The sequence below is a fragment of the Myxine glutinosa genome, chromosome 3 (assembly GCF_964187855.1).
Source record: "Myxine glutinosa chromosome 3, kmMyxGlut1.1, whole genome shotgun sequence".
In the NCBI taxonomy this organism is placed as follows: domain Eukaryota; kingdom Metazoa; phylum Chordata; class Myxini; order Myxiniformes; family Myxinidae; genus Myxine; species Myxine glutinosa.
In genome coordinates, this window is record NC_136263.1 from 97885275 (window position 1) to 97899902 (window position 14628).

Here is a 14628-nt window from a genome sequence, read left to right on the forward strand (position 1 = left end):
TCGATCTGTCTCGTGTTACGGCCTGAAGCACACCAAGCCAAGCCTTCAATCACACAGTCTTTATTTATGGATTATCACACGAAAATCTCTTCCTACACATAAAACCAAGAAGGGAGAAAAGAGGGAAAAACCCGAATAAGCCAGTCCAAGAGTAGGCAGGTCCAAGAGTAGGCCGGCCCAAGAGCAGGCCGGCCCAAGAGCAGGCCGGTCCAAGAGCAGGCCGGTCCAAGAGCAGGCCGGTCCAAGAGAAGGCAGGTCCAAGAGCAGGCAGGTCCAAGAGCAGGCAGGTCCAAGAGCAGGCAGGTCCAAGAGCAGGCAGGTCCAAGAGCAGGCAGGTCCAAGAGCAGGCAGGTCCAAGAGTAGGCAGGTCCAAGAGTAGGCAGGTCCAAGAGTAGGCAGGTCCAAGAGTAGGCAGGTCCAAGAGTAGGCAGGTCCAAGAGTAGGCAGGTCCAAGAGTAGGCAGGTCCAAGAGTAGGCCGGTCCAAGAGAAGGCAGATCCAAGAGTAGGCCGGTCCAAGAGTAGGCCCCAAGGCCGGCCCAACAGTAGGCCCCAGGGCAGGCCCAACAGTAGGCCCCAAGGCAGGCCCAGTGGTAGGCCCCAGGGCAGGCCCAGTGGTAGGCCCCAGTGCAGGCCCAGCACGAGAGGGTAGGAGTAGGCAAGTCCACGAGTAGGCCCCAAAGCAGGCTCCAGTGGTAGGCAGCAAGAGTTCGATCAACGTCACCCTTCAGGTAGAGAGATTGCAGCTGGACACTCTACAACCCCTGAAAAAGCACTCTGCCATAAGCCCTCCTCCAAAATGGCCACTCACTCCTCTGAATCACCTTCCTGGCCACTCCACTGCCCCACAGCCAATCATAGGCTTTATACACATGGACCAAACCACTTGGTCTAACTCACAGGGGGGTAGGGGGAAGGAAGAAGAAAAAGGTCACAAACCGTAACCAATATTCAATCCAATATGGCTGCCAGACCATGTGACCTACAAATTATTTGGGAACACCATGGTATCCCGAAGGCATGGGAAACATGTTTGTGATGTTTCCACTCGATCTGTCTAGTCATTCTGGAGTAGTTGATTTTTAAAGGTATATTTTTCAAAAAATCATCATCGCTGCCAAACCATGTGACCTATGGCAAAATGGCTGGGGTGCATTTGTTTGTCATGGCTAGGTGATCATGCATGTAAAGCTTCACCTTGATCTGTTCAGCCGTTTCAGAGAAGAAGGAGTTTTACTGTTTTTTAAGGGTTTATGTTCACTTTCAATATGGCTGCCTAACCACGGACCGATGACATCTTCAATTGAATTCTACAATGGAATTTTTGCATAGATGACGCTCAAGAAATTTCATACTGATCAGATCAAGCGTTCTACTTGTTGAATTATGACGTTATAGTGCAAGCACCTATGACATCATCATTGAAATATCTTATTCCCCATGGGGAGTAAGTACTTGACAATGAGCCTTGTTTCAATTTTTTACAGTGAGCGGTTTCAGAGATATAGAGGTGTAACATTTTTCCAAGATGGCATCTGTACCGCGTGACCTATGACATTATCATTATGAATATGGTGATGCTGCACCAGCTGTAAACCACCTCAACACTGCAATGGTGCACCAGCTGTAAACCACATCAACGCTGAGGGTGCAACCAGCTGTAAACCACCTCAACGCTGTGACGGATGGTTGACCCGGCAGTAAACCACCTCAATGCTGTGATGGTGCAACCAGCTGTAAGCCACCTCAATGCTGTGATGGTGCAACCAGCTGTAAACCACCTCAATGATGTGACGGATGGTTGAACCGGCTGTAAACCACCTCAATGCTGTGATGGTGCAACCAGCTGTAAACCACCTCAAAGTTGCGAGGGTTTTTTTTTTTTTTGTATACTGAATCGAGGCTCGTCAAAGAGCTAACATTTATTTCACAAACAAATCAACCAGACAAACAAAATATATAAAAAGAGGGAGCAGAAGACAAGATGGGGAGAGAAGGGGAAGCACACAAACACAACATTTGAGAGCAGGGAGATGTGTGGGAGGGAGAGGGCTTGGGGGGAGGAGGCGGGGGAAGGGGGGGGGGGTGGGAGAAGTATAAAACACAAGGAGACCAAGGACTTCCAGGACAGAAGTTGGTATTTCAAAAAAGTGGATTTGGGGTGAAATTATCGGGGGTAGAAAAGATCAAAGTTTTGGATGGGGGAAGATAAGAGATGGTGGTGAACAGCTGTTTTAAAGACGTGGAGGGTGGGGTGGGATTGAAGAGAGTGAGGGAGTTTGTTCCAGGGGCGGGAGAAAAGAGGAATGAAGGAGTGAAGGTGAGCAGAGTCTTGATTTTGGCAGTTTAACCATAAGAGGGTTGCAGGCAGATCTTGTGCGACCTGCAGGAATATTTGGGGGACAGAGCCCAGAGAGAGCTGGGGGGGGGGGGGGGGCAATGCCAGAGAGGAGTCGGTAGAAGACGGAAAGACCACCAACCTGCCTGCGTTGAGTGAGTGAAAGGCCCTTGGAGTTAGCTTCATCGCGGGAGCAACCAGCTGTAAACCCCTCAACGCTGTGAGGGTGCAACCACCTGTAAACCACCTCAATGCTGTGATGGTCCAACCAGCTGTAAATCACCTCAACGCTGTGATGGTGCAACCAGCTGCAAACCACCTCAACGCTGTGATGGTGCAACCAGCTGTAAGCCACGTCAACGCTGTGATGATGCAACCAGCTGTAAACCACCTCAACGCTGTGATGGTGCAACCAGCTGTAAACCACCTCAAGGATGTGATGATGCAACCAGCTGTAAACCACCTCAACGCTGTGACGGTAAACCACCTCAACGCTGTGATGGTGCAACCAGCTGTAAACCACCTCAACACTGTGATGGTGCAACCAGCTGTAAACCACCTCAACGCTGTGACGGTGGAACCAGCTGTAAACCACCTCAACGCTGTGACGGTGCAACCAGCTGTAAACCACCTCAACGCTGTGACGGTGCAACCGGCTTAAAACCACCCCAACGCTGTGATGGTGCAACCAGCTGTAAACCACCTCAACACTGTGATGGTGCAACCAGCTGTAAACCACCTCAACGCTGTGATGGTGCAACCAGCTGTAAACCACCTCAACACTGTGATGGTGCAACCAGCTGTAAACCACCTCAACACTGTGATGGTGCAACCAGCTGTAAACCACCTCAACGCTGTGATGGTGCAACCAGCTGTAAACCACCTCATCGCTGTGATGGTGCAACCAGCTGTAAACCACCTCAACACTGTGATGGTGCAACCAGCTGTAAACCACCTCAACGCTGTGAGGGTGCAACCAGCTGTAAACCACCTCAACACTGTGATGGTGCAACCAGCTGTAAACCACCTTAACGCTGTGAGGGTGCAACCAGCTGTAAACCACCTCAACGCTGTGATGGTGCAACCAGCTGTAAACCACCTCAACACTGTGATGGTGCAACCAGCTGTAAACCACCTCAACGCTGTGATGGTGCAACCAGCTGTAAACCACCTCAACACTGTGATGGTGCAACCAGCTGTAAACCACCTCAACACTGTGATGGTGCAACCAGCTGTAAACCACCTCAACGATGTGATGGTGCAACCAGCTGTAAACCACCTCATCGCTGTGATGGTGCAACCAGCTGTAAACCACCTCAACACTGTGATGGTGCAACCAGCTGTAAACCACCTCAATGCTGTGACGGTGCAACTGGCTTAAAACCACCTCAACGGTGTGAGGGTGCAACCAGCTGTAAACCACCTCAACACTGTGATGGTGCAACCAGCTGTAAACCACCTCAACGCTGTGATGGTGCAACCAGCTGAAACCACCTCAACACTGTGACGGTGCAACCGGCTTTAAACCACCTCAACACTGACGGTGCAACCGGCTTTAAACCACCTCAACGCTGTGACAGTGCAACCGGCATTCCGAGCTCACAATTGGATATACTGTACCAGTGTAATATGCAATCGCCAAAAAGATGAAAACTATGCAGGGATCGTTTAGAGACTTTGTACCATAAATAGTCAGGTTCACTATGTTAACAAATATAATTTCGTTCAAAAATTTGGGAGATTTTAGCAAACCTGTACATTTTTGGAATCATCAGAGCATGGAGAATCCGAAAATAAATGTTAGCATTTGCGCAGACACCTGCATGGCCGCCATTTTGGATTTTCAAAATGGCCGCCATAAAATACATATTTTGCGCTATCTCAGCTTCTAGTCAACCTAGAGACTTAATTAAATATGCTAATAGAGAGCTTCGTAAGCGAACCTCTATGCCAATTGCATGTATATGTAAATCCATTAAAAATTTCATTTTCATTTCAAATTTCACAAAAAAAAATTTCAACTTTTCCCCCATTCCCTTGGGAACAAAATTTCATGTTGTCATTTGAAATGTCCCTTCCATGATCCGCCATCTTGCTCACGTGATCTTGCTTTGGTCTGACGCGACCAATAAATTATTTTCACCTGGTGATTAAAATCAATATATACACAAAGAATGAAGTTAAGCACCCCTACACAACGAATTAAGGTAAGCACCCCCTAATATATATTCTTTGTGTATATGTATACATTGGCATATATTCTAAGGTATGTGAGATCAAATAATGATTGGTATGACATTAGCAATTATCCATTGATGAAATGCAGATGAGTGCACTCATCTGTGACGCCCATCGAGTCAGTGATCCGATCACGTGGGTCCTACACACGTTATTGACGCAAAGATCGCTAGAGGTCTTCTCAGAACAATGACTGTACGTTAGAAAACATAAACGTCATCCACACTGTCCGTGATGGACCTATAGCTCCATACTTAAATTGAGGTGAAAATATGCCTAAAATTCCCAAAAAATTTCACCTTAAATTATTCAGAATAAAATATTGAAAACGGCATGATTGTTATGTTTTTATGTGACCATAATATCACTTCTCCAGAAAATATAGCAATATCATGGGTATATTACACTGTTTTGACGACAACAAACTTGTAATGTGCGAGGTTGTAAAAAAACGGGGGGGGTGCTTAACTTAATTCTTTGTGTATATATCTATCTATAATTCCAGTAATCTCTGTGTGTCTGTGTGTCTGTGTGTTTGTGTGTTTGTGTGTTTGTGTGTTTGTGTGTTTGTCTGTGACCGCTGTTTCTCGACAACCACGGGTCCGATATACTTTAAACTTGCCAGGTATATTGCTGGGGACCCGAGGATGTGCCTTTTCAAGGTTTCATATTAATCGGACAAGTAGTTACCGAGCTATGGCGATTTCTTTACCAAACTCCGCAAGCCGTTCGCTTTGGACCAAACCATTTCATGTAAATAGAGGGGGGGGATTGTCACCGTACTCGCAAGCCGTTCGCTTTGGCTTTGCGAATGGACCAAACCATTTCATGCACCAAACCATTTCATGTAAATAGAGGGGGGGGGATTGTCACCGTACTCGCAAGCCGTTCGTTTTGGACCAAACCATTTCATGTAAATAGAGGGGGGGGATTGTCACCGTACTCGCAAGCCGTTCGCTTTGGCTTTGCGAATGGACCAAACCATTTCATGCACCAAACCATTTCATGTAAATAGAGGGGGGGGGGGGATTGTCACCGTACTCGCACCCACGTACCCACGTACCCACGTACGGGCATTGCACCCACGTACGGGCATGCCCTAGTATATATAAATGAATTCATTTATTGTTCATTGTTCGCTTTTTCATAAAAGCATCTTGCTCACATGATCTTGCTTTGGTCTGCCGCGACCAATAAATTATTTTCACCTGGTGATTAAAATCAATATACAGACTTGGCATTTAATATGGAATATTTTTTTTGTGGGGGTGAACTTACTTTTCAAGATGACTTAGAACCAAAAGTTCATTGGAATTATGTTGAAATTATTCTAGATTTTGTTAATGTGACCTTTAAAAGAAACAAAAACCACATTTGACATTTCGAAGCAAATAAATTGATCCTTGAAAGTGATGCAAACTGATATCGAACTCAATTCATGGACAGTACTGTGTTAAACTTCTGTACGTTTTCCAGAAGTATCTCTTTATTTTGCACATTAGCCAAAAATTTTTTAACAAAAACAAAAGTTAAATTACGACTGGGATTACGGACAGTAAAATTACAGCTCAGTACTTCGTGTAACCCCCACGAGCATTCAGGAGAGCACGTACACGTTGAGGCATGCTGTTCACAAGATTTGCCAAGGTTTGGACAGGAATCGCTTGCCATGCAGTGACAATAGCCTGCTGCAATTCACGCACAGAGGCAGGCTGCTGGTCCAAGTTGTCGATTTGACGCGTTAATTCTGCCCACAAGTTCTCTATCGGATTCATATCCGGGGACATGGCAGGCCACTCCATATGCTCTACACCACGGTCAGCAAGAAAGTATTGGGGCTCATGCGAGCATGATGAGGCCGTGCATTGCCATCTTGGAAGACAAAGTTTCCTCGAAAAGCTGCACGAACAAATGGAAGCAATGTTTCTTCCAGAATGGCCCTGTACTTGAACTGGTTCAGGTTTCCATTAAGAACAACCAGGTCAGTTTTGCCCCCTGCATGAAAAGCAGCCCAAACGGTCACCCCACCACCTCCAGCTTGGACTCTTGGCACTATACAATCTTCGTTGTAGGCTTCATGCACTTGCCTGCGCACTCGGACGCGGCCATCTTGACGATAGACCAGAAATCTAGACTCGTCACTGAAGATCATGCGATTCCAGTGTCCTGGCTGCCATTGACGGTGCTCTCTGGCCCACTGCAATCGGCGCTGGCGGTGTTGTCTTGTCAGACGTGGCTTTCTCAGGGGATGCCTGGCACGATAGCCTGCTTGAACCAGTCGTTGGTTGACTAGCCTTCTGGATACAGGCACATTTGTCAGTTGCTGCCACTCAGCCCTAAGCCGATTAGCTGACTTGGTACGGCCATTGCGGACTAACCGGTGCAGCTGGCGATCATCCCTCCTTGTGGTTCTGCGGGGACGTCCTGGCCTCGATATTGGAGTAGGGACACCCCCCTGAGCATTTCGTTTCAGGATATTTGACACCTGACCTTGAGTGATGCCATACTGCCAAGCAATAGCACGCTGTTTCATGCCGGAATTTCGTAAAGCCACCACTAAATGACAAACAGCATTGTCGAGTTGACAGACAATCTCCAGCGGAAGCGGCAATAACTTTTGTAGACGTGCAGCAGTTGTTTTCCACTAATACAGAACGCAACAACCCTTATATACCCGATTGTGAAGCCAATCGTCAAATGTACCTGTCCGTACATTTTGCGACGCCACCTGTGATATAATCCTGTTATTGACTTCTTGCTGTGACAGACAATCAGTGACATGGTTCTTTTAACAAAGAAATCACCGAAGCGTAAAAGAAACTCACCAGATTGATATACTGAGTTAAGAAAGTAAACCCAAGTCAAGAAAAAATATATACTCCATATTAAATGCCAAGTCTGTGTGTATGTATATGTATATGTATATGTATATATATATATATATATATATATATATATATATATATATATATATATATATATATATATATATATAAATGAATTCATTTATTGTTCATTGTTCGCTTTTTCATAAAAGCATCTTGCTCACATGATCTTGGTTTGGTCTGGCGCGACCGATAAATTATTTTCACCTGTTGATTAAAATTATTTTCACCTGGTGATTAAAATCAATAAATTACAATACAGTACTGTACAGAACGGATTTTGAATTCGAAACCGCTCATCATTTATGCCAGATACACCGACTTCTTTTTTCCACCAGCTACACCGACTTCATTTAAGCCAGGTACACCGATTTCAGTACGTACCTGCCAGTCGGACCTACGTACCTGGTCCAGTCGACTAGAAGTCTAGACTATATAGCCTACAGTAGGAAAGTCCTGCATTCTATCCCAATCTATCCATTCAATAAAATTAATTTGAATTTTAATTCTAAGCCCAAGATCAAACAACCTAGCCTAGCTAGGCCTAAGCCTACAGATGTTTGCGGGGGCTGCGTACTCGATCGACTGACTATTGTCAACGAAGCTCTCACTCTACGCAATGTGTATTCTTATACCTATGTTTTCTGGGTCAAGGAATCCAATAAAGGCCTCAAAATAGTGCTCAGGATTATAGTCAGGTTCACTATGTTCTTTCGTTCAAAATCATGGTAGATTAGCAAACCTATACATTTTTGGAAACGTTATTACATGGAAAATCTGAAAATCAATGTTTACATTTGCCAATTCCGACCAATTCGATTCGACCAATTCGACCAATTCGACCAATTCCATTCGACCAATTTGACCATTCGACCAATCGCTTCGATCGACCATTCGACCATTCGACCAATTCGATCGATTCGATTCATCGAATTCGATTCGATCGACCATTCGACCAATTCGATTTGCCAATCAATTTGACCGACCTTTGCTTGTGTGGAACGGACTGTGAAAACGATGCTGACTATATTGTCGGATACGACACACAGGACAGTGATGACGAACTCTAAATGGCATATTCTGTAATCGTGTATGTTTGATGCCATTGACTGCCTGTGTAGATGTGAAGTTATACTGACTGCATGTGTATATATGATTTTGCTGACTGCCTGTGTATGTTTGGTGATATGAATTATTGTGACACATTTTGATGTTATTAACTGCCTGTACAAAATCATAACATGTATTTGATTATGCAACTTATCGCGAATATAAAGACAGTATTTTGCAATTCAAAACCTGATTCGTGTCTTACCATTCCCCATAGCACTAATTTGATACTTTCATTGGATTCCTTGTCCCTGAAAATATAAGTTTAGTATATTTTTTAAAGTTTTTAGGGTAATTAGAGGCAGAAATAGAACAAAATATGTATTTTACAGTGGCCATTTTCAAAATCCAAAATGGCCGCCATACAGGTATCTCTCCAAATGTAAACATTGATTTTTAGTTTCCTTATGCTATAACGTTTCCAAAAATGTATAGGTTTGCTAATCTACCATGATTTTGAACGAAATATAATTTATTGACATAGTGAACCTGACTATTATAGAAAAGCAACAAACAAAGGCAATTGAAAACCATTGTCTTTATATTTGTGATATAACTGTATTACATAATACATGATATTTCAAGTCCTTTGAAGTTATAGGTATGAGTTTATAAAGCAAGAAAGCAGCCTTGTTAGTATCAGATTGAACTACAAGTCCTATACACAGGATCTACTAGGTCTATACCGTTCAGGGATATGCTTTTACACATCTTCATCACTGTCCTGAGTGTCATCTGGAAAGTCCTAAAAGTGAAGCAAGTGTTTGGATTAGAAGTCTAATGAACCCACGAATGTTTTTTTTCTTGACCCAGGAAACATAGGATTAGCATATTTAAATAAGATTCTAGGTTGACTAGAAGCCGAGATAGCGCAAATTATGTATTTTATGGCGGCCATTTTGAAAATCCAAAATGGCGGCCATGCAGGTGTCTACGCAAATGCCAACATTAATTTTTGGATTCCTCATACTCTGAATATTCCAAAAATGTATAGTTTTGCTAATCTCCAAAAATTTTGAACGAAAAAACAGTGAACCTGACTAAAAGGAAGCAAAGCGGCTCGCTGAGAGATAGTTCGTCTGTTTCCTCAAATAGCTGTCTCGTTGGTCCCTCTGTTAAAGTGTCACCTCGTGCTTCATTACATTAACGAAATAAAGCAAAACAAACCTCAAACGGCACATGGTTACGGCTGGAACAAGAATGGCTGGCTTGCATTTCCTTACACATCACCAAACTCTTCTTCTGCGTCAGAACAGCCGCAGAAAAGTAAACGTTTGAGAACAGTCTCCCCACCGAAGGTGTGCAACACGAGCATTACAAGCACTTCAAGCTAAACCCCTTTACCAAGGTAGAACTAGATCAAACAATCAAAGATTGCATACCTTCGTCAGGACTTGTTTTGTGTGGTTTTACAGTACGTATTTTATGGACGTACTCGCATTCTAATTGTACATACTTAAAAGACGGAGTCAGTTGAAAAAGATAACGTGTAATACTGGTTAGCACCAGGTGGTGTTTGTGGTTTACGTTAGCACATTATGTGTGGACACAAGCAAACAAACCCAAATGGAAACACACCTCAACGAGCTCGGCACTGGTACACCTTTATAAATATGACTCCAGCATACTCCATTAACAACGAGCTCGGCACTTTCGCACACCTTTATAAATATGACTCCAGCATACTCCATTAACAACGAGCTCGGCACTTTCGCACACCTTTATAAATATGACTCCAGCATACTCCATTAACAACGAGCTCGGCGCTTTCGCACACCTTTATAAATATGACTCCAGCATACTCCATTAACAACGAGCTCGGCACTTTCGCACACCTTTATAAATATGACTCGAGCATCCTCCATTAACGAGCTCGGCACTTTCGCACACCTTTATAAATATGACTCCAGCATACTCCGTTAACGAGCTCGGCACTTTCGCACACCTTTATAAATATGACTCGAGTATCCTCCATTAACAACGAGCTCGGCACTTTCGCACACCTTTATAAATATGCCTCGAGTATCCTCCGTTAACAACGAGCTCGGCACTTTCGCACACCTTTATAAATACGACTCCTAATACTCCATTAACAACGAGCTCGGCACTTTCGCACACCTTTATAAATATGACTCCAGCATACTCCATTAACAACGAGCTCGGCACTTTCGCACACCTTTATAAATATGACTCCAGCATACTCCATTAACAACGAGCTCGGCACTTTCGCACACCTTTATAAATATGACTCCAGCATACTCCATTAACAACGAGCTCGGCACTTTCGCACACCTTTATAAATATAACTCCAGCATACTCCATTAACAACGAGCTCGGCACTTTCGCACACCTTTATAAATATGACTCGAGCATCCTCCATTAACAACGAGCTCGGCACTTTCGCACACCTTTATAAATATGACTCGAGTATCCTCCATTAACAACGAGCTCGGCACTTTCGCACACCTTTATAAATATGCCTCGAGTATCCTCCGTTAACAACGAGCTCGGCACTTTCGCACACCTTTATAAATATGACTCCTAATACTCCATTAACAACGAGCTCTGCACTTTCGCACACCTTTATAAATATGACTCCAGCATACTCCATTAACAACGAGCTCGGCACTTTCGCACACCTTTATAAATATGACTCCAGCATACTCCATTAACAACGAGCTCGGCACTTTCGCACACCTTTATAAATATGACTCCAGCATACTCCATTAACGAGCTCGGCACTTTCGCACACCTTTATAAATATGACTCCAGCATACTCCATTAACAACGAGCTCGGCACTTTCGCACACCTTTATAAATATGACTCGAGCATCCTCCATTAACAACGAGCTCGGCACTTTCACACACCTTTATAAATATGACTCCAGCATACTCCGTTAACGAGCTCGGCACTTTCGCACACCTTTATAAATATGACTCGAGTATCCTCCATTAACAACGAGCTCGGCACTTTCGCACACCTTTATAAATATGACTCCAGCATACTCCATTAACAACGAGCTCGGCACTTTCGCACACCTTTATAAATACGACTCCAGCATACTCCATTAACAACGAGCTCGGCACTTTCGCACACCTTTATAAATATGACTCCAGCATACTCCATTAACAACGAGCTCGGCACTTTCGCACACCTTTATAAATATGACTCCAGCATACTCCATTAACAACGAGCTCGGCACTTTCGCACACCTTTATAAATATGACTCCAGCATACTCAATTAACAACGAGCTCGGCACTTTCGCACACCTTTATAAATATGACTCGAGCATCCTCCATTAACGAGCTCGGCACTTTCGCACACCTTTATAAATATGACTCGAGCATCCTCCGTTAACAACGAGCTCGGCACTTTCGCACGCCTTTATAAATATGACTCGAGTATCCTCCATTAACAACGAGCTCGGCACTTTCGCACACCTTTATAAATATGACTCGAGCATCCTCCGTTAACAACGAGCTCGGCACTTTCGCACACCTTTATAAATATGACTCGAGTATCCTCCATTAACAACGAGCTCGGCACTTTCGCACACCTTTATAAATATGACTCGAGTATCCTCCATTAACAACGAGCTCGGCACTTTCGCACATCTTTATAAATATGACTCCTAATACTCCATTAACAACGAGCTCGGCACTTTCGCACACCTTTATAAATATGACTACAGCATACTCCATTAACAACGAGCTCGGCACTTTCGCACACCTTTATAAATATGACTCCAGCATACTCCATTAACAACGAGCTCGGCACTTTCGCACACCTTTATAAATATGACTCCAGCATACTCCATTAACAACGAGCTCGGCACTTTCGCACACCTTTATAAATATGACTCGAGCATCCTCCATTAACAATAACAACGAGCTCGGCACTTTCGCACACCGTTATAAATATGACTCGAGCATCCTCCGTTAACAACGAGCTCGGCACTTTCGCACACCTTTATAAATATGACTCGAGTGTCCTCCATTAACAACGAGCTCGGCACTTTCGCACACCTTTATAAATATGACTACAGCATACTCCATTATTCATTAACAACGAGCTCGGCACTTTCGCACACCTTTATAAATATGACTCCAGCATACTCCATTAACAACGAGCTCGGCACTTTCGCACACCTTTATAAATATGACTCCAGCATACTCCATTAACAACGAGCTCGGCACTTTCGCACACCTTTATAAATATGACTCCAGCATACTCCATTTACAACGAGCTCGGCACTTTCGCACACCTTTATAAATATGACTCGAGCATCCTCCATTAACAATAACAACGAGCTCGGCACTTTCGCACACCGTTATAAATATGACTCGAGCATCCTCCATTTACAACGAGCTCGGCACTTTCGCACACCTTTATAAATTTGACTCCAGCATACTCCATTTACAACGAGCTCGGCACTTTCGCACACCTTTATAAATATGACTCGAGCATCCTCCATTAACAATAACAACGAGCTCGGCACTTTCGCACACCGTTATAAATATGACTCCAGCATACTCCATTTACAACGAGCTCGGCACTTTCGCACACCGTTATAAATATGACTCGAGCATCCTCCATTAACGAGCTCGACACTTTCGCACACCTTTATTACGAGTATACATCTTTAACGAGCTCGCCACTTTTACACACCTTTCATACGATTATCCACCATCAACAACGATCACACCTTTAATACGAGTTCCCTTGCCAAGAACCTCAACACCTGACGGCTGACGGGGTCATTCGGCCTGCGCGCCAACATAGGTCATAAGGTTGCGGTTGTTGCCAACATAAGGTTGTTTGCCCGTGCTCTGTTCCTTCGTTTAACGCCGAGCGTTTAACGTTGCAAGGAAGCAGCACACACCATTTTGAATGTCTTTGGTGCGACTCGGCCGGGGTTCGAATTGGCGACCTTGTGGCTGTGCATTCAGGGCGGACATTCACACCATGACACACACCATCAAGGCTGTTTCCTTGTGGAGACATTCACCCCTTAAGGTGAAAATAATCACTATCGACTTGGGATTTACATGAACATTCCCACATAACTACAGGAGGGAAAAATTATTATAAAAAAAACAATAAAAGATTGATACTTACTGGATTAGAATGAAGGAAACGGCAAACACAATCACATCACAATGGCGCAAAAGATGATCGCTCTTTCTATAAACCCCCTTGGCCTAACTCTCCTCTCTGTACTCCGCACTCCGCTGTACCCTCCTCTTCTTCCCCTCTGTAGTCCGTCCCCTCCTCTTCTTCCTCTCTGTAGTCCGCTGTACCCTCCTCTTCTTCCTCTCTGTAGGCCGCTGTCCCCTCCTCTTCTTCCTTTCCGCTTTATCCTCCTCTTCTTCCTCTCTCTAGTCCGCTGTCCCCACCTCTTCTTCCTGTCTGTACTCCCCTCCTCTTCCTCTCTGTCCACCCCTCCTCTTCCCCTGTGCTCCCCTGTCCCATCCTCTTCCTCTTACACTACACAGGGCGAAAGATAAAACTTCGCTCCCATAATATTTTCCGTCAATGTCTCCGAGATGTAGGCCTATATACATATATATATATATATATATATATACACAGTTTCTTTTTGTTGTGAAGGGGGGTGGAGGGCGGTTGCAAAATGGTTGCAGGGTAACGAATGAAGAAACAGCAACACATTCATTTTTTGACGAGACACAAGCACGGACATCACAATCACAAACCACAATAAATGCACAGCATCACCTTTCCTTACCAAAATCTCCCGGCCATTACTTTCTCCCACCACTCTTTCCTTCTCTCCAACCCTGTTTCCTCTCCCCGCCCCTTCTTTGCTTCTCCCCGCCCCTTCCTTGCTTCTTCCCGCCCCTTCCTTGCTTCTGCCCTCCCCTTCCTCTCCACGCAGGTCTTCAACAATACTGAAGGACCAGTGGGGATAGGTAAATGAAGCCAACGGAAGTGCTCCGGCGGCCATATTGGCGTGCCGATAATTTTGTAAACAAACTACAGGAAGAGTGGAAACTGATTGCTCTCAAAGATTGTTTTCATGGAAATTTTGTCGACTCC

The 14628-nt window shown here is 44.4% G+C and overlaps 1 protein-coding gene across 13 annotated transcripts in view; it reads right to left on the bottom strand.

The window, feature by feature from the left end:
- LOC137423347 (trinucleotide repeat-containing gene 6C protein) overlaps nucleotides 1-14395 on the bottom strand; it is a 175959-nt gene extending 161564 nt beyond the window's left edge. For 4 of the 13 annotated variants that reach the window (XM_078774314.1, XM_068110389.2, XM_078774310.1 and 1 more), the window contains exon 1: nucleotides 14318-14384. The gene's annotated coding sequence lies outside the window, so the exon portion shown is untranslated. Of the gene's footprint in view, nucleotides 1-13689; nucleotides 13957-14317 lie in introns of those variants that run through there. The other 9 variants (XM_078774309.1, XM_068110387.2, XM_068110386.2 and 6 more) reach the window with 4 other exon arrangements.
- Between the last annotated feature and the right edge of the window lie 233 nt (nucleotides 14396-14628).